General features: G+C 34.4%; 1 protein-coding gene across 1 annotated transcript in view; it reads right to left on the minus strand.

Annotated features, from left to right (window-relative positions):
• Window positions 1-25,960, minus strand: part of LOC131045771 (GDSL esterase/lipase At5g03610-like) — a 57,328-nt gene that overhangs the window by 1,706 nt on the left and 29,662 nt on the right. The window lies entirely within an intron of this gene.

A 25,960-nucleotide genomic window follows, 5' to 3' on the forward strand; every position in this document is an offset into this window, starting at 1 on the left:
AAGAAAATCTTCAAACAATGAATACTTCAAATTCTTCAGTCAAAGTTTCCTCCTTTTTCCAGCCATCCCACCAATGAACATGGCATTTTGTTTTAACTTTTGCTTGCACAATTTTACCCTCCATCAAGTCTAAATTTGCAAGAAAATCTTTGATGACTGAATCGGTGTCTTCATCTTTTGGCTGCCTTTTAGCCTTCTCGAGAAACCATCAATTTCTTTTGACGTGGCCTCACTTGCGACAATACCAGCAAATAATTTCTCTAACTTCGAACTTCTCCATCTTCTCGAGAATTTTCAATCCTTTATCTATCTACCTTTCCATCTTTGCTCAATCACTTCACCTAAGCTCTAATACCAATTTTTTAGTTTAAAAACGAGTAGAGAAAATACGTAATAATGAACAGAAAATAGCATAAAGAATAATAGACACAACAAAGAACTCAATACACAAGATTAACGTGGTTCACCACTAAGTGGCTACGTCCACCAGAAATGCAAGGCCTAACCATGAATGCAAGTTGTATAGGTTCACAATTCCACTTTGATTTTGGTAGTTGAAAGTAGTATATATGCCAATAGGTTCTAATATTAAAGCAATCAAATGTAGGGATAGATGTACTATTTTTAGTAGAACTAGGTAGTAGAATTACATTGTAAACAAGAATTGATGGTCTCAAAACAACATATGCAATAGCTCATCTGTTTCAAGTTGAGATTCCAATTATCAACATAAAACATTGTAAAATAGAGCATAGAAGAAGAACATATTTAATAGTGAAAGGAAAAAATCCATTAATATGGATATAATTCTTACCCTTGCTTATGACAAGAAAGTAACCTATGAACATGAGAAAAAATGGGTCTATAAAACATTCAATTACCTAGTCCAAGATAATTAGACATTTAGCCATTCTAAATGCTAATCAACATAACCCAGTTTTTTTATTTTTTTGCATAAATCGATGAAAAAACATTCTATTATGCAAGAAAAAATGGCTTTCTTAGGCCAAGTCTCAACCTCTCACCATAACTATCTTAGCTACCTTGTGAAGAATCAACCTTCACAATTTAACTTATATTTGATAGGTTTTTAGATTTGATTATGTAAATTTCATGTCTTTAAATAAACTTATAGCCAAATCAGATTTTTGTAGAATAAAATTCAAAATGATATATAAACTTAGTTTTTAATTTATGTAATTAGTTTGCCTCTTATGGTAGCAACTTTTTTAACTAGTTTGTTTACTACTCTACACTTAAAAGATTCTTTTCAAAATTCAAAAAGATATTGAAAATGGATATTTATATCATGAAACCCCAAGATTTTGATTTAGATTACTCAACTTTAGGAATAAACAAAGAAGTTATGAATGATGATATGAGAACAAAAATATTACATGAAATATTCTCAATCTTAAAAAATGAAAATTTAGGACATGACATGACTTGTAGTACAAAACATCAAGATGGAATACAATAATCCTCTACAAGGAGAAACCTTCCAATTATACTAGACCAAAAATGTTGAAGGACAACAAAATTTTCTTATTACAATGTTCAAACATCAATAAGAATTATATATGAAGAAAACATTAAACTCTAATCATATGGAATTTCTATAGTTCATGAAAATAGCTTGAAATGTTTCTAGATTTGATTGCATGAATTATTCTCCATCAAAATTTTGGATCCCACTATGTGGCATGTCTTCAGGATGAAGAAATTGGATAAAATGAGAAGAAAAATGAAACATTATTTAGAGACTGACTTAGAAATAAAGAGGAGGGGAGGGACATAACATGGAAACTTAGAAGCTAGAAGGAAAAAACAATAGTCAAGTAGTAGCTAGGTTCTCATGTTATCTATCTCATCTCTTCTTTATAACTAGTCTAGTCTATTAATTACCGTTTCATCTCTCTTATCATGCTTTCTACTTTCTCATTCTAACGAAAAATTGTTGAGTGCAACCCAAAATATTGATGAAAAAATTTATACAATTAAATCTAAAAAGAAGAAAACATTAATAAATGATCTAAAGAAAATCTCTTTTCGTAAACTGCTACCTAACTACAAAGTGAGATAAAAATTTACCTGCCAAACCCCCTTGCAAAAAAACAAGATAAATTTGTTACTATTGTATTATTCAAGTTAAATGTGGGCCTCATCCTTGATAAAGTTTATAGTGACACACTTAAGAAATATGAGATTATAGACATGATTATGTTTGATAAAGAAAATTGTGAGAATGAGGCTTAAACTCTATCACTCTATCATTGTTTAACAAGAGATTGTTTTTTATTAGTGCCCGCTAACAAGGAATTATGTTCAGAGCATGCCTCCACATACGATATTCTTCTTCTAAATCAGCCCTTGCATGAAAGTGTTTATTTCAATAGAGGTGTTTCATACAATGTTACCTGTTCTATATCTATTTTTTCTTTTCTTCTTTACCATGGCAGCCACAATTTATATCTCCTAAAGGTCATAAACCATTTGGTATTGTATTATGAATTACTATATATCCTTACAAATTTAGGATATCCTTGGTTTTGTTAATCGCCTCATTAGGTGCACATCCCATGGTGCAATAAATGTTTTTCACATTATTAGGTCTTAACCACGCCTCTATATCTTGTATGTAATTTGTTCCTCTAATATACATTAATCTCATATTTATATGGCTTGGGTACATTACCAATAACCCTACTATGCCATAACCAGTTCTCTCAATATTTTTGTTCTCGATGAGATTAGAAACCTTCTAAAGAGCTTCATTCATCATTTTATTCAATTTTTTTTTAGCTCAAGGTAATCATTTTAGAGTTGTAAATTCCTAGCAGGTTGGAAAGCAATGTGTCTTTCACCCACTCTTGAAAACTTATCTTTTGTAGATTTTCCTTTCCTGCAAAATTACCAGATGAAAATAAGAATGAATAATATTAAGCATATTTAGTTTATCTTTCACCATGAGCTGGCTATACTCACATTTGTATGCTTTGAATTTTCATAAACACTTGAACTATTTTACGTGTGACGTTCATTTCCTAGAGTTAGATACATCTATGTCATATTTATGTTAATCCAAGTAGTTTTGTACTAAGCTCAAAATTATTATTCTATAATAGTTTCCTTTTACATTGAAAATAATATTCAACCCTATGGTATAATGGATTATGTAGTTTAATATGTTGATTCCTATTATTTTGGTATGAATGAAGGACTTAATGGATATCATCTAGACTTATAAGTAGATATGCATGTGATCTCATATTTTTCTTTAGTAACATATGGATCTTTGAGAATCATGATGAACTTGATATTTTTTTTCATTTTAAATATTTATTTATGTTTATGTTTTTTGTTACTTTTGGATTCTATCAAATGTTGCTTTAAATAGAACCAACATACCTTCAGTATAGGTGTCTTTGTTTGATTTCCAACAAAACCTAATGGAGGGGAATGAATCATTTATACACAATGGGTTTGAAAGATGACCTTTAGGCATTCTAATTATTCATTACTACATCGTATTTTGTTTTTTGAAAATGGATCTTGAATGAAGCTAAATCAGAGAGTTATATTTTAATTAGTTTTGGTGTTATAAAATACCTTCAACATTTTTGCCCAATGAGTCACCATTTATTTTTTATTAAAGTAAGTGAGGAAGGGCCCCGATCCATTACAGATTAGAAATAAACCATTTAAACAACAGACTATTGCATAATTGAACAACAATGTTACTCAAATAGTAACCAAAACATACAATACATCAAATATGAAACAAATTAAAACTTTCCATATAGAGTGACAAAAACTAAGATATTGTAGATGAAAATTAGAGCCTAGAAGTGGGCCCAATAAGAAAAGTTGAGATTTTTGGACTGGTAGGGATTCGATCCTTTTTCTATAACATATAAAAATCCAAGAAGAAACATGTTATTTAGGAGAAACTAAAGGAGCAGTGTTGTAGGAACTATCTGAGGCAATAGGCGAGTCAGACCAGCAAGCCACCAAGCCCAAAGGGGAAACTAGTAGTCTGGGGATAGAAACTTAGGAAGCACGGACAAAATGAGGTTAGAAATCAAGGGACCTCTAGAAGGATCACCGAAGTAGGAACCAAATGACCCATTATAATAGGGGCCACGGTAGTAGGGATTGCACAAGTTGTCAAAATAGATCCAAGAGCTAGAGAAGGAAGCATCTAGAGTCCACACAAGTCTCTAAAATAGAATCTAAATCAACAACAATAACTATGACATGGCACAGTTGGAATCTTTCAACCAAGTAGGAGGATAATGTAGGAGAGAACCCTAGAAGCATGAAGAGGCTAAATGTCATATAGAAAAACAACGTCTTCAATTGAAAGGGATACGTTCATAGTCCAAAATCTATTTCCAAGATAGATCACCAACCTTAAGTGATATCTCAATGGGAAGTGGCTTAGAAATCTATCCAAATCCACCAAAGTCCTAGTGTAGGAAATATGGGAAAACATGCTAGTATTAAGGTCAACTTTGATAAAATGACCTAGTGTATTACCGATAGCTTCATAAGAAACATTGCACTAGAGTTGGACGGAAAGGTGGGACAACCTTACCCAAGTAGGGGAAAATGTGATTTTCCAAAGGGTTGAAAGAGGGCAACCTAAGGTGAAGGGACAATGCCTATTAATCCCATTTCCAGACATTGATGGTTAGAATAGCCTCCCTATCTTAAATAGAGTAAAACAAAATAATGAAGAAGCCATGAGAAAAAGGGTAAATCTCAACTCTACTTAAGATCCATTGGTTCTAGTACTTCAAAATCTAGGAACATGGTGTAGGGAGTGAGAGCCACAAGCGACTAAACCTGTTAGTAAGCACCAAATTTTTGAAATAGTAAATGCAATCCAATACCTCCTATCCTAGCATGACCTCTAGAAAAGAGAAGGCATAGGGGAGACATTTCATAGCTGGGAAAAAAGACCCCTTTGAGGATGTGTAGAGAAAATTTACAAAAGAATTCTTAAGAGGAGACTTGACTAAGGCATCTGAGATGGTAGCAAAATTTGTATCTACCAATAATATTTTCTCAAAAGGGGACACAAGATCTGAATAGGATATTTCTACCACCATCTTAGAAGTAAGGGAACTATAACTCCCTATAACCAAGGCTAAGAGATATATGTGTTTTAAATTGGGGAGAGAGAGGCCATGTGTGGGAGATTATTTTTTATTAGATTAGCAGGGAGATGGCCCTAACTAAAAAGAGAGATACAACATTAAAACATTAACCATTCACCAACTGTAAAACTGCTAGCAGTAGGAGACCAGTTCTAATAAAAAATGATCAAAATTTTTCATGCCCCTGAAACTATTTCTACCGATACAAGTATCATTCCTATTACTAATTACAAAAGTATCATAGTAGCTATTGCCATAAATCATAATGCTAATGTTGTTACCAACATTATCCTTATCAAACTTTAACAACTTAGTCTTAGCATAAGTAATTAACATTAAGTCTTTCAAAGTGGGCACACAAGCCCCAAAACACCACTAGTTGCAAAACATAACAAAAAAGGTTAAACAAGGGAAGCAAAATGACCATTACTCCTTCTTGATCAGGTTCTTGTTGCACTTGAGCTTGCATAAGTTCTGCATCCAAATCTCCTATTGATCTTCTTCCTCTTCACCGGTCATCTCCCTTGCACCCTTCCTGGCCTTATTCTTCCTGATTTTCTTCAATCGACCTTGACCAGATACCGTGCCTAGGACTACATTCTTCATTACCCCATCCATGATAGTGCAAACAGAATTGAAAGCATCTCACAGATGTTTCACCTTCCTATCATGTTCCTTGTAGTTCTTCTCCAGCATGGCCACTTTTTCCTTCATTTCATTCAATTGTTCCTATTCCTCATAGTTCTTCTCCAACGTGGATACTTTATGACCCCTTAAGACATGATATGACCTCTAACAACACCTAAGGGGTCATATGGTATCCTAAAGGGTCATACGCCACAATATGACCCCTTAGAATACAATATGACCCATAACGACTCCTAAGGGGTCATATGGTGTCCTAAGGTATCACATTATACCATATGACCCCTTAGGACACAATATGACCTCTAACAACACCTAAGGGGTCATATGACACAATATGACCCCTTAGAATACAATATGATGCATAATGACACCTAAGGGGTTATATAGTGTCCTAAGGGGTCATAGGATGCCACATGACCCCTTAGGAAACAATATGACCTCAAACAACACCTAAGGGGTTATATGGTATCCCACGGGGTCATATGACACAAATGACCCATAACAAAACCTAAGGGTTCATATGATGTCCTAAGGGCTCACGGGATACTACATGACCCCTTAGGACATGATATGACCTCTAATGATACCTGAGGTGTCCTATGACACCATATGACCCCTTAGAATACAATATGACCCATAACGACACCTAAGGGGTCATATGGTGTCCTAAGGGGTTGCCAGATACCACAAGACCCCTTAAGACACGATATGACCTCTAACAATACCTAAGGGGTCATATGGTATCCAAAGGGGTCATACTACACAATATGACCTCTTCAAATATAATTGACCCATAACAACATCTAAGGGGTCATATGGTATCCTAAGGGGTTAGAGGATACCACATGACCCCTAAGGACAACATACATCCCATAACGACACCGTATGGTGTCATAACAGGTCATATGGTGTCCTAAGGGGTCATAGGACACAATATGACCACAATTCTCTCCCTTTATCTCCCTTTATCTCACTTACTTTCCCATCTTCCCTCTCTCTCTGTCTCTATCTCTGTCTCTCTCTCTCTCTGTCTGTCTCTGTCTCTGTCTCTGTCTCTGTCTCTCTGTCTCTGTCTCTCTCTCTCTCTCTCTCTCTTCCTTTTCCATCCTCTCTCCCTTGCTTTCCCATCCTCCCTCTCCCTCTCTCTCTCTTTCCCTTAATATATATATATATATATATATATATATATATATATATAATTGGTTTGCCTCTTATGGTAGCAACCTTTTTAACTAGTTTCTTTACTACTCTACACTTAAAAGATTCTTTTCAAAATTCAAAAAGACATAGAAAATGGATATTTATATCATGAGACCCCAAGTTTTTGTTTTAGATTGGTTAACTTTAGGAATAAACAAAGAAGTTATGAATGATGATATGAGAACAAAAAAATTACATGAAATATTCTCAATCTTAAACAATAAACTTTAATCATATGAAATTTTTATAGTTCATGAAAATAGCTGGAAAGATTTCTATATTTGATTGCATGAATTATTTTCCATCAAAATTTTGGATCCCGCTATGTGGCATGTCTTCAGGATGAAAAAATTGGATAAAATGAGAGGAAAAATGAAATAGTATTTAGAGATGGACTTAAAAATAAAGAAGGGGGGAAGGACATAACATGGAAACTGAGAAGCTAGAAGGAAAAAAGAGTAGTCAACTAGTATCTAGGTTCTCATGTTATCTATCTCATCTCTTCTTTATAACTAGTTTAGTCAATTAATTAACATTTTATCTCTCTTATCATTCTTTCTACTTTCTCATTCTAACGATAAATTATTGAGTGCAACCCAAAACGTTGAAGAAAAAAATTATACAATTAAATCTGAAAACAAGAAAACATTAAAAAATGAACTAAAGAAAATCTCTTTACTTAAAACCCTACCTAACTAAAAAGTGAGATAAAAATTTACCTAGCAAAACCCCTTGCAAAAAAAATAAGATAAATTTGTTACTATTGTATTATTCAAGTTAAATGTGGGCCTCATCCTTGATAAAGTTAATAGTGACACACTTAAGAAATATGAGATTATACACATGATTATGTTTGATAAAGGAAACTGTGAGTGAAGGAGACATAATAATCAGGCTTAAACTCTATCATTGTTTCACAAGATATAGTTTTTTATTAGTGCCCGATAACAAGGAATCATGTTTAGAGAATTCCTCCACATACGATACTATTCCTCTAAATCAACCCTTGCATGAAAGTTTTTATTTCAATAGAGGTGTTCCATACAATGTTACCTATTCTATATCTATTTTTTCTTTTCTTCTTTATCATGGAAGCCACAATTTATATCTACTAAAGGTCATAAACCATTTGGTATTGTATTATGAGTTATTATATATCCTTGGTTTTGTTAATCGCCTCATTAGGTGCACATCCCATGGTGCAATCAATGTTTTTCACATTATTAGTCCTCAACCATGCCTCTATATCTTGTATGTAATTTGTTCCTCTAATATACATTAATCTCATATTTCTATGACTTGGGTACATTTCCAATAACCTCTATTATGCCATAACCAGTTTTCTCAATATTTTTGTTCTCGATGAGATTAGAAACCTTCTAAAGAGCTTCATTCATCATTTGCTTCAATTTTTTTAGCTCAAGGTAATCATGTTAGAGTTGTAAAATCTTAGAAGGTTGGAAAGCAATGTGTCTTTCACCCACTCTTGAATACTTATCCTTTGCATATTTTCCTTTTCTACAAAATTACCAGATGGCAATAAGAATGAATAATATTAACCATATTTAGCTTATTTTTCACCATGAGCTAGCAATACTCACATCTTCACACTTTGATTTTTCATAAACACTTGAACTATTTTATGTGTGGTGTTCATTTCCTAGAGTTAGATACATCTATGTCATATTTATGTTAATCCAAGTAGTTTTGTACTAAGCTCAAAATTGTTATTCTATAATAGTTTTCTTTTACATTGAAAATAATATTCAACCCTATGCTACAATGGATTATGTAGTTTAATATGTTGATTTATATTATTTGGTACCTATGAATGGATTAATGGACATCATATAGACTTATAAGTAGATATGCATGTGATCTCATATTTTTATTTAGTAACATATGGATCTTTGAGAATCATGATGAGCTTGATATTTTTTTGCATTTTAAATATTGATTTATGTTTATGTTATTTGGAACTTTTGGATTCTATCAAATGCTGCATTAAATAGAACCAACATAGCTTGAGTATAGGTGTTTTTGTTTGATTTCCAACAAAACCTAATGGAGGGGTATGAACCATTTATAGACACAATGGGTTTGAAAGATGACCTTTAGGCCTTCTAATTATTCATTAATACATCATATTCTATTTTTTGAAAAGGGATCGTGAATGAACCTAAATAAGAGAGCTATATTTTAATTAGTTTTGGTGTTATAAAAAGCCTTTAGCATTTTTGCCCAAAGAGTCAACATTTGTTTTTTATTAAAGTAAGTGAGGAAGGGCCCCAACCCATTATAGATTAGAAATAAACCATTTAAACAATAGACTATTGCATAATTGAACAACAATGTTACTCAAATAGTAACCAAAAAATACAATACATCAAGTATGAAACAAACTAAAACTTTCCATAGAGAATGACAAAACTAAGATATTGCTGATTAGAATTAGAGCCTAGAAGTGGGCCCAACAAGACAAGCTGAGATTTTTGGACTGGGAGTGATTCGATCCTTTTTCTATAACATACAAAAATCCAACAAGAAACATATTTTTTAGGTGAAACTAAAGGAGCGGTGTTGTAGGAACCATCAAACACAGTAGAAGAGTCAGACCGGCAGGCCACCAAGCCCAAAGGGGAAACTGATAGTCTGGGGATAGAAAGTTAGGAACCATGGACAAAATGAGGTTAGAATGCAAGGGACCTCTAGAAGGATCACCAAAGTAGGAATGAAATGACCCATTATAATAGGGGCCACGGGAGTAGGGATTGCATAAGATCTCAAAATAGATACAATAGCTAGAGAAGGAAGCATAGAGTCCACAAGAGTCTCTAAACTATAATCTAAATCAGCAACAATAACTATGATATGGCACATTTGGAATCTTTCAACCAAATAGGAGGAGAATGTAGGAGAGAACCATGGGGGCATGAAGTGGCTAAATTCCATTTATAAAAATAACATCTTCAATTGAAAGGGATCCCTTCATAGTCCAAAATATATCTCCAACATAGATCACCAACCTTAAGTGATATCTTTATGGGAAGTGGCATAGAAACTTGTCCAAATCCACCAAAGGCCTAGCACAGGAAGTATGGGAAAACATGCTATTGTTAAGGTCAACTTTGATAAAATGACCTAGTGTATTACCAATAGATTCATAAGAAATAATGCACTAGAATTGGAGGGAAAGGTGGGACAACCTTACCCAAGTAGGGGAAAATAGGATTTTCCAAAGGGTTGAAAGAGGGCAACCTAAGGTGGAGGGAAAATGTATGTGAATCCTATTTCCAGACATCGATGGTTAGAGTAGCCTCCCTATCTTCAATAGAATAAAATAAAATAATGAAGAAGCCATGAGAAAAAGCGTAAATCTCAAATTTACTACAGATCCATTGGTTCCAGTACTTCAAAATCTAGGAACATAGTGTAGGGAGTGAGAGCCACAAGCAACTAAATAAGTAGCAAATTTTTGAAATAGCAAATGCATACCAATACCTCCAATCCTAGCACCACCTCTAGAAAAGAGAAGGCATAGGGGAGACATTTCATATCTAGAGCCAAAGACCCCTTTGAGGATGTGTAGAGAAAATCTAAAAAAGAATTATTAGAGGAGAGTTGATTAAGGTATCTGAGATGGTAGCAAAATTAGTATCTACCAATAATATTTTCTCAAAAGGAGACACAAGATCTGAATAGTATATTTCTACCACCATCTTAGAAGTAAGGGAACTATTACTCCCTATAACCAAGGTTAGGAGATATATGTGTTTGAAATTAGGGAGAGAGAGGCCATGTGTGGGAGATTGTTTTTTAGTAGACTAGTAGGGAGATGACCCTGACCAAAAAGAGAGATGCAATATTATAACATTAACCATTCACCAACTATACAGTAGGTAGCAGTATGAGACTAGTTCTAATAAAAAATGATCAAATTTTTTCATGCCCTTGAAACTATTTCTATGGATATTACTATCATTCCTATTACTAATTACAGAAGTATCATAGTAGATGTTTCCATAAACCATACTACTAATGATGTTACCAACATTATCCTTATCAACCTTTAACGAACCAATCTTAGCATAATTAATTAACATTGTCTTTCAAAGTGGGCACGTAGGCCCCAAAATACCACCATTTGCAAAATATAATAAAAAATATTAAATAAAGGAAGCAAAATGACCATTACTCCTTCTTGATCAGGTTCTAATTGTGCTCAAGCTTGCCTAAGTTCTACATCTAGGTCTCTTTCTGATCTTCTTCCTCCTCATTGGTCATATCCCTTCCACCCTTTTTGGTCTCTTTCTTCTTGATTTTCTTCAATCGACCTTGACCAAATATTGTGCCTAGGACTACATTCTTCATTACCCCATTTGTGATATTGCAAAGGGAATTGAAAACATCTCACAGATGTTTCACCTTCCTATCCTATTCCTCATAGTTCTTCTCCAACATGATCACTTTTTACTTCATTTCATTCAATTATTCCTATTCCTCACAGTTCTTCTCTAGCATGGACACTATATGACCCCTTAGGACATAATATGACCTCTAACGACACTTAAGGGGTCATATGGTATCCTAAAGGATCATACACCACAATATGACCCCTTAGAATACAATATGACCCATCATATGGTGTCCTAAGGGGTCACATGATACCACATGACCCCTTAGGACACGATATGACCTCTAATGACACCTAAGGGGTCATATGGTATCGTAAGGGGTCATATGACACAAAATGACCCCTTAGAATACAATATAATGCATAACGACACGTAAGGGGTCATATGGTGTCCTAAGGGGTCACAAGATACCACATGACCCCTTAGGACATGATATGACCTCTAATGACACCTAAGGGGTCATATGGTATCCTAAGGGATCATACGGCACAATATGACCCATAACAACACCTAAGGGGTCATATGGTGTCCTAAGGGGTCACAAGATAATACATGACCCGTTAAGACATGATATGACCTCTAACAACACCTAATGGATCATATGGTATCCTGAGGGGTCATACAACACAATATGACCCATAACGACACCTAAGGGGTCAAAAGATACCACATGAGCCCTTAGGACATGTTATGACCTCTAACAATACCTAAGGGGTCATATGGTATCCAAAGGGGTCATACGACACAATAAGACCCCTCAGAATATAATATGACCCATAATGACACCTGAGGGGTCATAAGGTGTCCTAAGGGGTCAAAGGATACCACATGACCCATAAGGACAACATACGTCCCATAACGACACCTTATGGTGTCGTAAGGGGTGATAGGACACAATATGACAAACATGCTCTCCCTTTATCTACTTTTATCTCTGTTAAATTCCCATCCTCCCTCTCTCTCTCTCTCTCTCTCTCTCTCCCTTTTCCATCTTCTCTCCCTCCCCCCTTTGTCTCCCTTTTCCATCCTCTCTCTGCCCCCTCTCTCTTTCCAACTCTCTATTTCCCTCTCCCCCTTTCTCTCCCTCCCTCTCCCTCTCCCTCCCTCTCTTTTTCATCCTATCTCCCCCTCTCTCTCACTCTCTCTTCTCCTCTCCCCATTTCCCTCCCACTCCCTCCCCCTCTCCCTCTCTCTCCCTCCCTCTCCTTCCCTTCCTCCCTTCACACTTTCTTTACTAAAAGAAGCATGTATGGGGTTTTGCTGAGTTAAAAGTGCGTACGGGGTGCTAGGAATATTGATGTTGGCCTACCAAACATTTTTAGGCCTAAGAGCACGTATGGGTTTACTTAAAATACCATGTACATGGTTCTGGGACATACTTTTAGTTGCCCAACAACCTCAACGACCTCAAAAGAAGTTTTTGAGGTCGTTGAAGGCCCCTCTGCAACTGTAATTGCGCTTCTATGACTATTTTATATGTTCAAGTAAGTGAGTTTTTTTGTTTTGCATGATTTCAAATGATTGAATTGTTGTTCTTATTAGTTTGGTCAATGTTATTGTGATTGTTTAATAGTTTGGATTCAAAAACATAATGATAATGCTCAATTTTATGGTTATTTGATTGTTTAAGAACTTATGTTTACATATATATGTAAAATGATTCTATTTAGGACAACTGGTATTAACGATGGGAAAGAACAAGTGAGGAATGATGGAACAACAAGAGGTTGAAAAGGAAAGACAAAGGCAATGTATGAAGAAATTATATGACATAAGAACAATGGGACAAGAAGGTACATCATCCTCAACATCTCAATTTGATTTACCAAACGAACATAATGCACCTAATGCAATTAAAGAAGAGACCACATTGAATAATTAGCATACACCAACTCTATTTGATGAATTGAATGTACCCAATGCACATAATGCATTGAGGTTAAGATGTCATATAATCATTTGTAGGAAACCAAAGTATCTAATTGACATCAATGAGAATATTTTGAAGCCAATGCCCGATAAAATGAATGAACAAACTTGTAGGAGAATGGTTAAAATAATATGGAAAAACTATTTTGAAAACTTAAAATCAAATTGCAAGATGCCAATTAATTGTTGAAATGATTAAAAATCTGAATTTCAGAGACAATGAGAATTCTAGGCCTAAGATCATTTGAAAGTAATATTAAGAGAACTGTTGTGAGAAATATATTCTATGCATATCAAGCTATTGGTTCAGAATAACATTCTAAAGATTCTAATGTTACTTGATGTGTCATTACATCAACCATAATGAGCAAGAAAATATAAAAAATCATTTGATAAGAAATACAAGTAAGCCATTAAACATTAGTAGAGAAACATTACGTAAAGCATTAGAGAGGCGGGATAAAATAGAGAATACTAACAATAATTCTCTTTGGGCATTCTCGGGTAGACTACCATGCAAAGAAAAGGTTGTTCTTGATGCACTAAGAACAATAATTGAATTTTTTTGGCAAGACAACACATGGGTTTTGCCAAACCAAAGAGATGTTGTTAGGAGGTGAATCGGATATAGAAATCATGAGCTACATGCCTAACACTTTTTGGATATGACTCAAACAAAATTTTATGAAAGATTCCTTGAAAAGTTTCCTCAAATAAGAATTAGTCATAGATTTTTTGAAATGGGAAAACATTTTTATGTTAAGATTAATCATGTATGCACCACATGTTGTTGTAGGATGCATATTGAATTTTCCATGCACTATGATATTTATCCTCATATATATTGTCCTTTACACACTAACGATGTTTTGCACGAATGCAATTTACAACCACCTCCTAAGTCACCAAGAGAATTTATTTCAAGTGTGTTATGTAAAAGAGATGATGGTTGTATTTATTATAAGATGATGTGTTTGAAAGGTTCTTGTGCAACATGTGGTGGTTTTTAACATTTGCCAAGATGTATACATTTGGATAGCACACATGAAATTGGTAAGATGCTAGTATAATTTGGAAAGGACAAGACATTGACATATGGGGTTAAAGATGGAAAAGAATTGAAGAGATGTGAGTTAGTGAAAAATGACATATGTGTAGCTCATTTTATGAGAACATTTCAAGAGAAACTAGTTTATGAGTACACAATGCATACACACAGAGCTCGATGGTTAGATGAGAAATTCAAGTTATGCAAGGACACATTTCCTCTTGGTACCATTGTCTCTATAGTTGATTTTTCTGAAAATCATACACTACAACCTCAAAATGAAGTGCAATCTATGTATTACCATTCTACACAAGTTTCTATTTTTGTACACATAGCATTCATGCATGCAGATGATAGCACAAATGAGGATAGGAAGGTTTCAATAGAGTATCACTTCTACATAAGTGATGATCATACACATTCATCAGAATTTGTGCAAGGATGCTTTAAAATTTTCTACAATAGTTTAAGGGAAAATAACATACGATACAACCAACACTTAATATGGTCAGATAATTGCACCTCACAATTCAAGAATGCAAGAATGTTCTATTGGTTGAGTAGGATGCATGTGACAAGAGGTGTACAACAATTTTGGAATTTCACTAAGGCTGGACATGGAAAGGGAGAGAACAATGGTGTAGGAGCATGTGTAAAAAGAGAAATAGCTAGAGAAGAATTGAAGTACAAAGGTGGTGCTGAGTTGATAGATGTAACAACAATTATGTGATAGTGTAACTCTACAATGGGATCAGGTAATGTAGGTATGTCAATGGTTCATAGATATTTTTGGTTAATCACTGAATCTGACATTGAAAACTATCAGTCTTGTTGTACACTTGTAGGATCCAGTGACATGCACTCATTTTGAAGTTCAAATGCAAGTTCACCGGTAATTTATACTAGACAGATTGTATGGTTTTTCTCTTCATGTATGTATTTTTTGTGGGAAGAATGTGAATCACAAGAGTGGGTTGACAAATGGTAGATTGTATTTTTTGTTCCCATTGATAACTATCAAATTCCCAAAGCACTGTAGTTGAACCAGATGGAAGCATCAGTTTCTTTTGATCATGTATCCAACCTAGTGGAACCAGATGATTTTTTGGTTAATTTTATTGTAGGAATTTTTTTCGCTCATTTTGTTGCATCAAACATTAATTTTGGTATTAATTATAATCCTATAATATGCAAGTCATGTGTATGTAGTTGTTGCAGAAGAGAACAATGAAGAAGGAACATATTACTTTTTGTGTCATTATATTGATCCTAATAGAAAATTGACAACCACAATCATTGACAAAGAGGGTATTGAGTATCCAGTAGGGTCTATTGTCATGACAAGAACATGGCTTAGGAGATACCCTATCAAGAGTTCTAATGTTTGGTTGTTCAAGGACTTTGAAACACACAAACATATCCTTCATTTCTCCAACCTTGTTGTTTCAAAAAAATTTCTATTGATTAAGTATCGTGGTAGACATCAGTGGAAAGTTCATGAATCTGACCATGAGGCATTACTTGACACAATACGAGTTAGAGCCGACCCAGAAGGCTCACTTGATTGATTCTATGGTTCAGGTTAGAATGATTTTGAGAATTTTATATATATCATCAGCGAATTGTTCTATATTCTTTTTTTGGATATTTAAATGGCGATGACCTAATTCACACATATTTAAATGCCAAATTTTGTATAAAAGCCCAAGAGATGAATTGTAACATATTTTTTTGTATATTTAAATAGCCAAGAGCTGATTTGTCCATATTTAGAGGCAAATTTTTGAATATATGTGACTATGTTTTGTGACTATGTTTTGAATATATGTGAATATATGTGTCTATGTTCTGAATATCTTAAGGGTTTTGAGTTTATGTGATGTAAGCAATAATCATGGATATCTATGTTGTACATTGTGTAATCATGGAGAATTATTTGGGTCATTATTGAGTCATGGGAATCATAGATTGAGTCTAGATACAATTTGAGAAAAAAATTGTCATTATTATAAAAAAAGTTGTCAAAAAAGTTATCAAAAAAGTTGTCAAGCAACTTCCAAATCGCATAGGTAGGGTATGGATCTCAACATTTTAATGCTTTGGGAGGCACAACAAGAGCATGCCTAGCATAAACCTGTCAACTTGGATGCGCTCATGATGTTGGTTTGTGCCCACGATGGATGAAATCAATTCTATCTTATCTTGCAACTTTGCATTACATACGATTGACGGTTTTTGTAGTAGGTGAAAAAATGCTACCGTTTGAAAATGGCTCTGAGTCATCAAAAACCGAGATAGGCCATTGTAGAAGAGCCTCACATGACCCTATAGGTTCAAATAGATTGATCATATGTGTCCTATATTGAGAGAAAAAGTCTATCAAAGTTTGACAATTTTTTGGACTTAGGGAACTTGAGAGATCGCGCTGGTAGGGTATGGCTCTCGACGTTCCGCCACTTTTTGGGGCACAACAAGAGAATTCCTAGCATAAAAATTTCTACTTGAAGGTGCTCGTGATGTTGGTTTGTGCCCATGACAGACGGAATCAATTCTATCCTATCTTGCAACTTTGCATTGCATGCGATTGACGGTTTTTGCAAGAGGTAAAAAAATGCTACTATTTAAAAATGGCTCTGAGTTGTTAGAAACAGAGAAATGGCATTGTAGAAGAGCCTCATGTGACCCTAAAAGTTCAAACGGATCAATCATATGTGTCATGGATTGAGAGAAAAGGTTAGTCAATGTTTGACAATTTTTTGGACTCAGGGAACTTGAGAGATCACGCTGGTACGGTGTGGCTCTCAACGTTCCGACACTTTGGGAGGCACAATAGGAGAATACCTAGCATAAAAATTCCCACTCAGAGGTGATCATGATGTTGGTTTGTGTCCACGACAGACAAAATCAATTCTAGCCTATCTTGCAACTTTACATTGCATGCGACTGACGGTTTTTGCACCAAGCGAAAAAATGCTACCATTTGAAAATGGCTCCAATTCATCAGAAATCAAGATTGGCCATTATATAATAGCCTCATGTGACCCTATAGGTTCAAATAGATCGGTCATATGTGTTCTGGATGGAGAAAAATAATCCATCAAAGTTTGACAATTTTTCGGACTCAGGGCACTTGAGAGATCGCATCGATACGGTGTGGCTCTCGATGTTTCGCCACTTTTGAAGGCACAACATGAATGCCTAGCATAAACCTGCCCACTTGGAGGTTCTTGGGATGTTGGTTTGTTCCCACGATGAATGAAATGAATTCTAGCCTATCTTGCAACTTTGCATTGCATGCGACTGATGGTTTTTGCAGCAAGTGAAAAAAGCTAGAATTTGAAAATGGCTCCAATTTGTCAGAAACTAAGATAGGACATTATAGAAGAGCCTCACATGAACCTATATGTTCAAATAGATTGATCATATGTGTCCTAGATTAGGAGAAATAGTCCATTAGAGTTTGATTATTTTTTGGACTCAAGGCACTTGAGAGATCGCACCAGCCGGGTATGGCTCTTGATGTTATGACACTTTGGGAGGCACAAGAGGAGTATGCCTAGCGTAAACCTGCCCACCCAAACATGTGCGTGATGTCCCAAATCACCTTATTTAGATAGAACAATGGAGATTAATACGAAAACCAAAATTTGACCATTGTGAGCATGAGGGTGCTATCGCACCACTCACATTGACAAATATAAACGAAAGGAATCAAAATCATCCAGTGATCATTACCAAGGATCAAATCTGAACATTAGCATTGAATTTCATTTTCTTTGAGACAAGGAGTTTTGTAGGGTTAATTCAATATTTAAGAAAGTTTATCAAATCATATTCCATGATTGCAATGCTTTATATCATAGATTTTTGTTGTGTATATTCATATTGTTGATTACATAGGCAAATATTCATTTAACTTTATAAAAGGGAAGGTACGAAATACAAAGATCAACTATAATCATTTAACTGTATCAATAATTATTTAATCAGATATATATATATATATATATATGCACAATAATCAACACAATGAACAAATTTTGTATGTATTGAAAATGGCTATCAATATCAATGAAATGCACAATAATGAACACAATACACATTTATTGGATCAAATATAAATATTTATATATATCAAAAAAAGCATGTATGCGAAGTCAATACAAGTTTTACAAAAATGTGGCATATGCCATGTCCAAATCGATATACAATAAAAATGTTGAATTTATCTACATGTATTGGTCATTCAATGACCATTGCTAACACTATATGATCCTATATAGTTTATGGTGGATCATCAAAATAGAGACTCTTTGATGTAGTACGCAACTCTATAGATGGCTGCAAAACCACAATTCAAAAGATAAGTTAGAATCCTTTTGTAAAAAATAGTTCACAATTATCAGCATAACTATGCATTTAACTATAATTTATTTGCAATAGAAATGTAGATTGCCTCATTTGTTGATCTAGGATCTAGTGTCTTCTCTCTCTTCTCCTTCTCATCCTTAGGAGTTCTCTTGAATACCTTCTTCAAAGGCTCCAAGTTATGGACGAACCACAAAGGGGGATATTGTCAATTAAATACATTGATACAATATAATAACATTAATACATCAAAAACACTAAAAACCCACGATATAGAGAACAAAATTGTACCAGAGCCTGAGATGCTTCTCCAATACATGGAGGAGGGCTGGTCATTGATGAAGCAGCTATGGATATTTCCCGTATGAAAATTAAGAAGATTATAATTCATCACAAGTTCAAATGTACACGTGTATATAATAATCAAATCAAGAAAATAAAGTAGAGATACATACCTATTCCCTCTCTCGATCCTCAGGCATATCAGGTGCATTCAACATATCTACAAAGCTCAATGGCTACTATATATTAAAAAGACAAAAAACACTAATCAATCTACAAATACCAAATAAGACAATTAAATAACAGATAACATTAAACATAATTTAACAAATCTAAAATTAAATGACTTGCATAAATTCCATCAAAAGAATACATAAAATAAGGTGTACAAAATATGATAGCTCTGTAGGCCAAAATCAATCGTTGAGAGCGTGACATCATCAATCTGAGACATTTGGTCCCTTGACAATGCTTACAAAACAAAAAATTGTCAAGAATTAAAGAGAGTTAGTATAACTTGTGATTTTTTTGAATTCAAAGTGTACTATTCTATTTTAACACGTTACAAAATTTATACCTGGGCTATCCCACATTAATGGTTCCCACTTTTGCCAATGAAGGAAACTGGCGAAAGTGGGAAATTATGATTGGGGATGGTTTGAATGAAGTAGGGTGGTTCGAGAGAGCCCCCCATCTGGGTTCGAGCGAACCTGCCATCGGACGCGGGATTGCTTGAACCCCAGGTGGATTCCTTAAAAATTAATATTTTAAGGGGTTCGATCTAACCCCTACCCCTTTGCTTGAACCCTATTTACAATTGGTTTTTTCAAACTTCTATAAATTCTGACTACGACAGTTAAACTGTCATTTTCCAACTTGTCTTTTTTAGTCCAGTGGGGGTTAGATCAAACCCGTCGTTAGCATCACGTCACTGTGCCCTATCTGCAGCAACTAGCATGTCTCACATTTCAGCTTTTGACCTACATTATTTCAAGTGCACAAAATAACTCATTTTTTTATTTAATAATGTCTTTTTTTATTAAATTTATTCAAACAATAATAAATAATTTGTTTGTTAATTTTTTTTTTAATTAAATAATTATGTATTTATTGTTTTTTAGCATTTTATAAAAATGTTTGATAATTTATTGTTTTTTAGCATTTTAGAAATTTTTTTGATAATTTAATGTTTTGATTGAAATTTGTCAATTTGTTTTTAAAATTACATAATTGTATATGTATTTTTTTTTCAATATTTTAAAATATTGTTAAGAAAAAATTAGAAAACTAAGGTACTAAATTAGAACTTAGAAAAACATTAGTAAAAAAAGAAAATTACAAAAATGTTACAAATCTAAATATATTAAATTAAAACATTAGAAAAATTAATAAATTATAATTTAAAAAACATTAGAAAATTTAGATAACAAATTTAAACAAATTAGAGAAAATAATTCCTCTACAACGTGACCCCTTTCACATCCTATTACACACACAACATGACCCCTTATGACCCCTTAAGACCACATATGCCCTTGATGACACTATACGTTCCCTTAGGACCATAGAGGATCACATAGTGGGCCCTAAGGGGTCATGCATGGTCCTAAGGGGTCATGCATGTGTTAACACATATGTGACACTTACAACCACATGTGACCCCTTATAAAAGCCTAGTGTGTACGACATACCCCTTAGTCTATTACATAGTGTCCTAAGAGGTCATATGTGGTCCTAAGGGGTCACACACATGTCTAACCCCTTAGGACCACATATGACCCCTTATAACATCCTAGTGTACATACAACATTCCCCTTAGGATCACATAGTGTCCTAAGGGGTCATATGTAGCCCTAGGAGTCACACATGTGTTCTAACACATGTGTGACCCCTTAGAACTGCATATGACCACTTATAAAATCCTAGTGTGAACGACATACCCCTTTGTCCATCACATAGTGTCCTCAGGGGTCATATGTGGTCCTAAGGGGTCACACATGCATTAACACATGCGTGACCCCTTAGGACCACATATGAACCCTTATAACATCCTACTGAACATACGACATTCCCCTTAGAATCTCATATATGTTGTCGTAAGGGATCATGCATGTGTTCTAACACATGTGTGACCCCTTAGAACCACATATGACCCCTTTGTCCATAACATAGTGTCCTAAGGGGTCATATGTGGTCCTAAGGGGTCACACATGCATGACCCCTTAGGACCACATATGACCCCTTATAATATCCTAGTGAACTTACGACATTCCCCTTGGGATCACATATATGTGGTCTTAAGGGGTCATGCATGTGTTCTAACACATGTGTGACCCCTTGGAACAACATATGACCCCTTAGTCCATCACATAGTGTCCTAAGGAGCCATATGTAGTCCTAAGGGATCACACATGCATTAACACATGCGTAACCCCTTAGGACCACATGTGACCCCTTATAACATCCTAGTGTACATATGGCATTCCCCTTAGGATCAAATAGTGTCCTAAGGGGTCATATGTGGTCCTAAGGGGTCACACATGTGTTATAACACATGCCCGACCCCTTAGAACCGTGTATGACCCCTTCTAAAATCCTAGTGTGAACGACATACCCCTTAGTTGATCACATAGTGTCCTAAGGGGTCACATGTGGTCCTAAGGGGTCATGCATGCGTTAACACATGCGTGAACCCTTAGGACCAGATATGACCCCTTATAACATCCTATTGTACATACAACATTCCCCTTAGGATCACATATATGTGGTCCTAAGGGGTCATGCATGTGTTCTAACACATGAACGTGATCCCTTAGAACCGCATATGACCCCTTATTCCATCTTATAGTGTCCTAAGGAACACATGTGTGACCCCTTAGGACCACATATGACCCCTTATAACATCTCATTGTGCATACGACATTCCCCTTAGGATCACATATATGTGGTCCTAAGGGGTCATACATGTGTTCTAACACATGCACATAACCCCTTAGAATCGCATATGATCCCTTAGTCCATCTCATAGTGTTCTAAGGGGTCATATGTGGTCCTTAGGGGTCACACATGCATGACCCCTTAGGACCACATATGACCCCTTATAATATCCTAGTGTACATATGACATTCCCCTTAGGATCACATATTACAGATTTAATAATTTTATAATCGTATGTCCATTACAAAAATACAATGACCTCTATTTTTTTGAGATATGGAGTTCAATAACAAACAATGTCAAAAAATTTAGAGAAGTTACATTCCATTTTGTAGATCAATGCTCATGTTTTAGTTTCAAATAAAAAAAATAATTTTGATATACACACAAATATTTTTGTGTTACAATAAAATATAGAACTAATTTTTTTTGTTATTGACTTATAAAAATTATATATATATATATCATGTTCTTGAATTTTTTATGTATTAAAGATCTTTAAATATATATATCTCTCTGTGTGTGAAATATTTGAATTTTTTATGTAAATTCAAAGATTTAAATTTTTTATTATATATATATATATATATATATATATCTGAAATATATGTTATCTCTCTCTCTATTTCACGAAAATGATCCCTCTCTCTCTCTACAATTATTTATACATTACAATAAAATATAGGTCTAATTTTTTTTGTTATTGGTCCTTATAAATTATATATATATATATCATTTTCTTGAATTTTTTTATGTATTCAAGATTTAAATATATGTTATCTCTCTATCTCTTTGAAATATATGTTATCTCTCTCTGAAATATATGTTATCTCTCTCTCTCTCTCTCTGAAATATATGTTATCTCTCTCTCTCTCTCTCTGAAATATTCAAATTTTTGATGTATTCAAAGATTTAAATTTTTGATTATATATATCTCTCTCTCTCATGAAAATGATCTCTCTCTCTCTCTCTACAATTTAACTGATTTTAATTTTTAATGTTTTAAATTGAATGCACTTCATGTGTGTGTGTGCTTACGTATTTATTTGAACTTTATGACATACCTAGATAGATGGCATCCCAGGATATACCTTCACAGGTTCCTGATCAGGATCCATCTACACAGGCTCTTGATCAGTAGCCACACATTGATGATATAGATCCTCCACACCAGGATCCCCCATTGCCCAATATTGCTACCATTTTCCAGTATAGTGATCGTAAGCTACATAGGTTGAGGGTCATATTAGATGACCCTCGTACTGATGGCATGTACAAGAGTACATCCACATCCATTTTTGATAGGTTGTAGACAATGAGGGACCACTTAGTTTCTCACACCTCATTCTCACCTAAGGTTATAGAGGATATTTATAGATGGTTGAGGAGTGAGGTGAGGGGTCCAGATTCTTTTGGTGATGTGGTGAGGGTGGTCTTGAAGGAGACCATCAAGGAGAGATGCTTTCCACAGTATCAGGAGAAGAGTAAGGTGAAAGGATATCAAGTCATGAGATGTATCGACCCACAAGTTGCATCATTTATTTACCCATGCTTCATAGTTTCCCATGGTCGTTATCTTAATAACGACCAGATACCATAATACTTTGCACAACAAGTATTTGCTGAGGTTCATTGTTAGATGAAACCAAACTACCTTGACATTCCAACATATTATGGATAGGGGAGGGGCAAGATTGCTGATAGAGATGCATATTGTAGGTGTGATAGAGCTCTGCCTAGACATAGGGACCATGTTGGCTAGAGATTTCTTGCAGTAGTCCCAGCCTTGGCCCCCATAGCACATCACATTGTGATTGCTTCTCAGAGAGGAGAAATTGATAGGATTGGACAGATTGCATCAGCAACAACCACCATATCATCTGACAGGCTAGGCAGATATATGATTAGTCAACCACATTCAAGATCATCCACAGATCATACATCTTCTAATCACGGGGTAGCGTCAGATTCAGATGATTAGTATATTACTATTAGCATCCCCTCCCCATATGAGGTAGCATCTATAGTCAAAGGTAGTAGACATGTACAGATGTCACAGTATTTAGTCGAGGACCTGCTACATTCTTACCGTTTTATTTCATCTCGACTTAGGATACCATTGACTAATGTTAGAGAGGAGATTCTTCGAGATGGGCAGGCTACCACTGGATCGATGCATACCCCGAGGTAGTCAAAACATTCTCATCACTCTACGCATGCTCCAGACACTAACCCACCTACAAATCACTATGTTGCTAGAGAGGAGGAGATATGAGCTGATCAGGTCTATATCACATATGAGGGCTTGGATTCATTTAAAGAGGAGATATGAGCTTATCAGGTCCATATCAGAGATGAGAGCTTGGATTCATTTGAGGAGGAGATATGAGCTGATCAAGTCCATATCACAGATGAGGGCTTGGATTCATTTGAGGAGCAGCTCCGAGGTTTGAGCCATACTAGGTTTATGGATATGCTACTATAGTTAGACACTTCATCCATGATGCCTAGTAATCTAGTTAGCCCCTTACACTCCTCAGTCATATGTACAACCAGAGAGAGATATGCAGGCATGAGTGATGTGTTTGATATGATCACATGACATGATTAGACTATATAGCCTACTCCTGATACACAAGTATGTACAGACATATGCATTTAAATATTTACAAGATATGTATACATGTTGTAATGTACGTGATGAATCTATATATAGATCTTTTAATAAATAATCTAGTTCTAAGTTAATTTTTATCATTTAAATTGATCCTGGACTAATCCTTAAATACATACATACATACATATATATATGTATATGTATAAAAGTTATCTCATGTCACTCCTAGCTTGAGCTTTGAGCGTGTGCGTAGGAGAGATTCTTTTGATGTTGTTAGTGGACAGGTTAGTTATGGTTTTTTGTATATATGTACATGTATGTATACATGTGTCACAATTTATATTTTAATTTTAATTTAACTCTAGTTAGATTTGATGTACATGTGTCTAGAGAGATCTATATTTAATATTTAAATAAATTCTACTTTTGCAAGGGTCTATTGGACATCTAGAATCTCACTAGGACTCTCCCTCAGATGGTCACTCTATTCGTGGCCGACATGATCCCTGTTGATCTGCTGGACTTTATAGCTCATTTGTTTATCATATTATAGACTTTCATATTATATATATATTTCATGCATGTATGAAGTTTAGACTAGATTATACTTTATACAATTTGTGTTTGAACAAATTATATATTTCATGCACATCTACATGTTAGATTATATGTACTTTATACAATTTATGTTCAATGGATTGGATTTTATATATCATGTGCATGTATGGCTAGATTATACTTTATATATACATGTATAGTTTGTGCATTTGATCCTGGATTAAATATATCGCATAATTTGTGTTCAAATAATTATATATATTATTGAATGCATGTGCATGTTAGATTACTTACACACTTTAAATTTATATGATCAATAATGCACATGTTCTCTAAAACTTTCAAATTTATATATATCTGTGACTGAATTTACATATGTACATGTAGATAGATTAAAAAAAGATTGATATGTTTATAATTTAAATTTTAAATTTTAAATTTTACTACATGTAACATGTATATAGTAGATATGCATTAATTTAAAAGAATATGTTCAAACAAAAGAGTATATCCACTCCACTATGCAATCCATGAACAATATAAAAATCACACTTGTTAATTAATATCAAATGAATAAACTAAACTTAATACCATGTACTAAATAGTTCACATGGTATGTAATTCTAGGTATGTATACAAGTTAAATAGTTCACAACACATCACTTAGTGGTTCAGACCGCTCTTCAATTATTACACATGTATGTCCTAATTTAATATATCAATTTTACACATACATACATTCTAATTTAAACATTCATTTTTAATTAAATTTATGTGCATGTGCCTCTTTAATTAA

This window comes from Cryptomeria japonica, chromosome 5 (assembly GCF_030272615.1).
Source record: "Cryptomeria japonica chromosome 5, Sugi_1.0, whole genome shotgun sequence".
Taxonomy (NCBI): domain Eukaryota; kingdom Viridiplantae; phylum Streptophyta; class Pinopsida; order Cupressales; family Cupressaceae; genus Cryptomeria; species Cryptomeria japonica.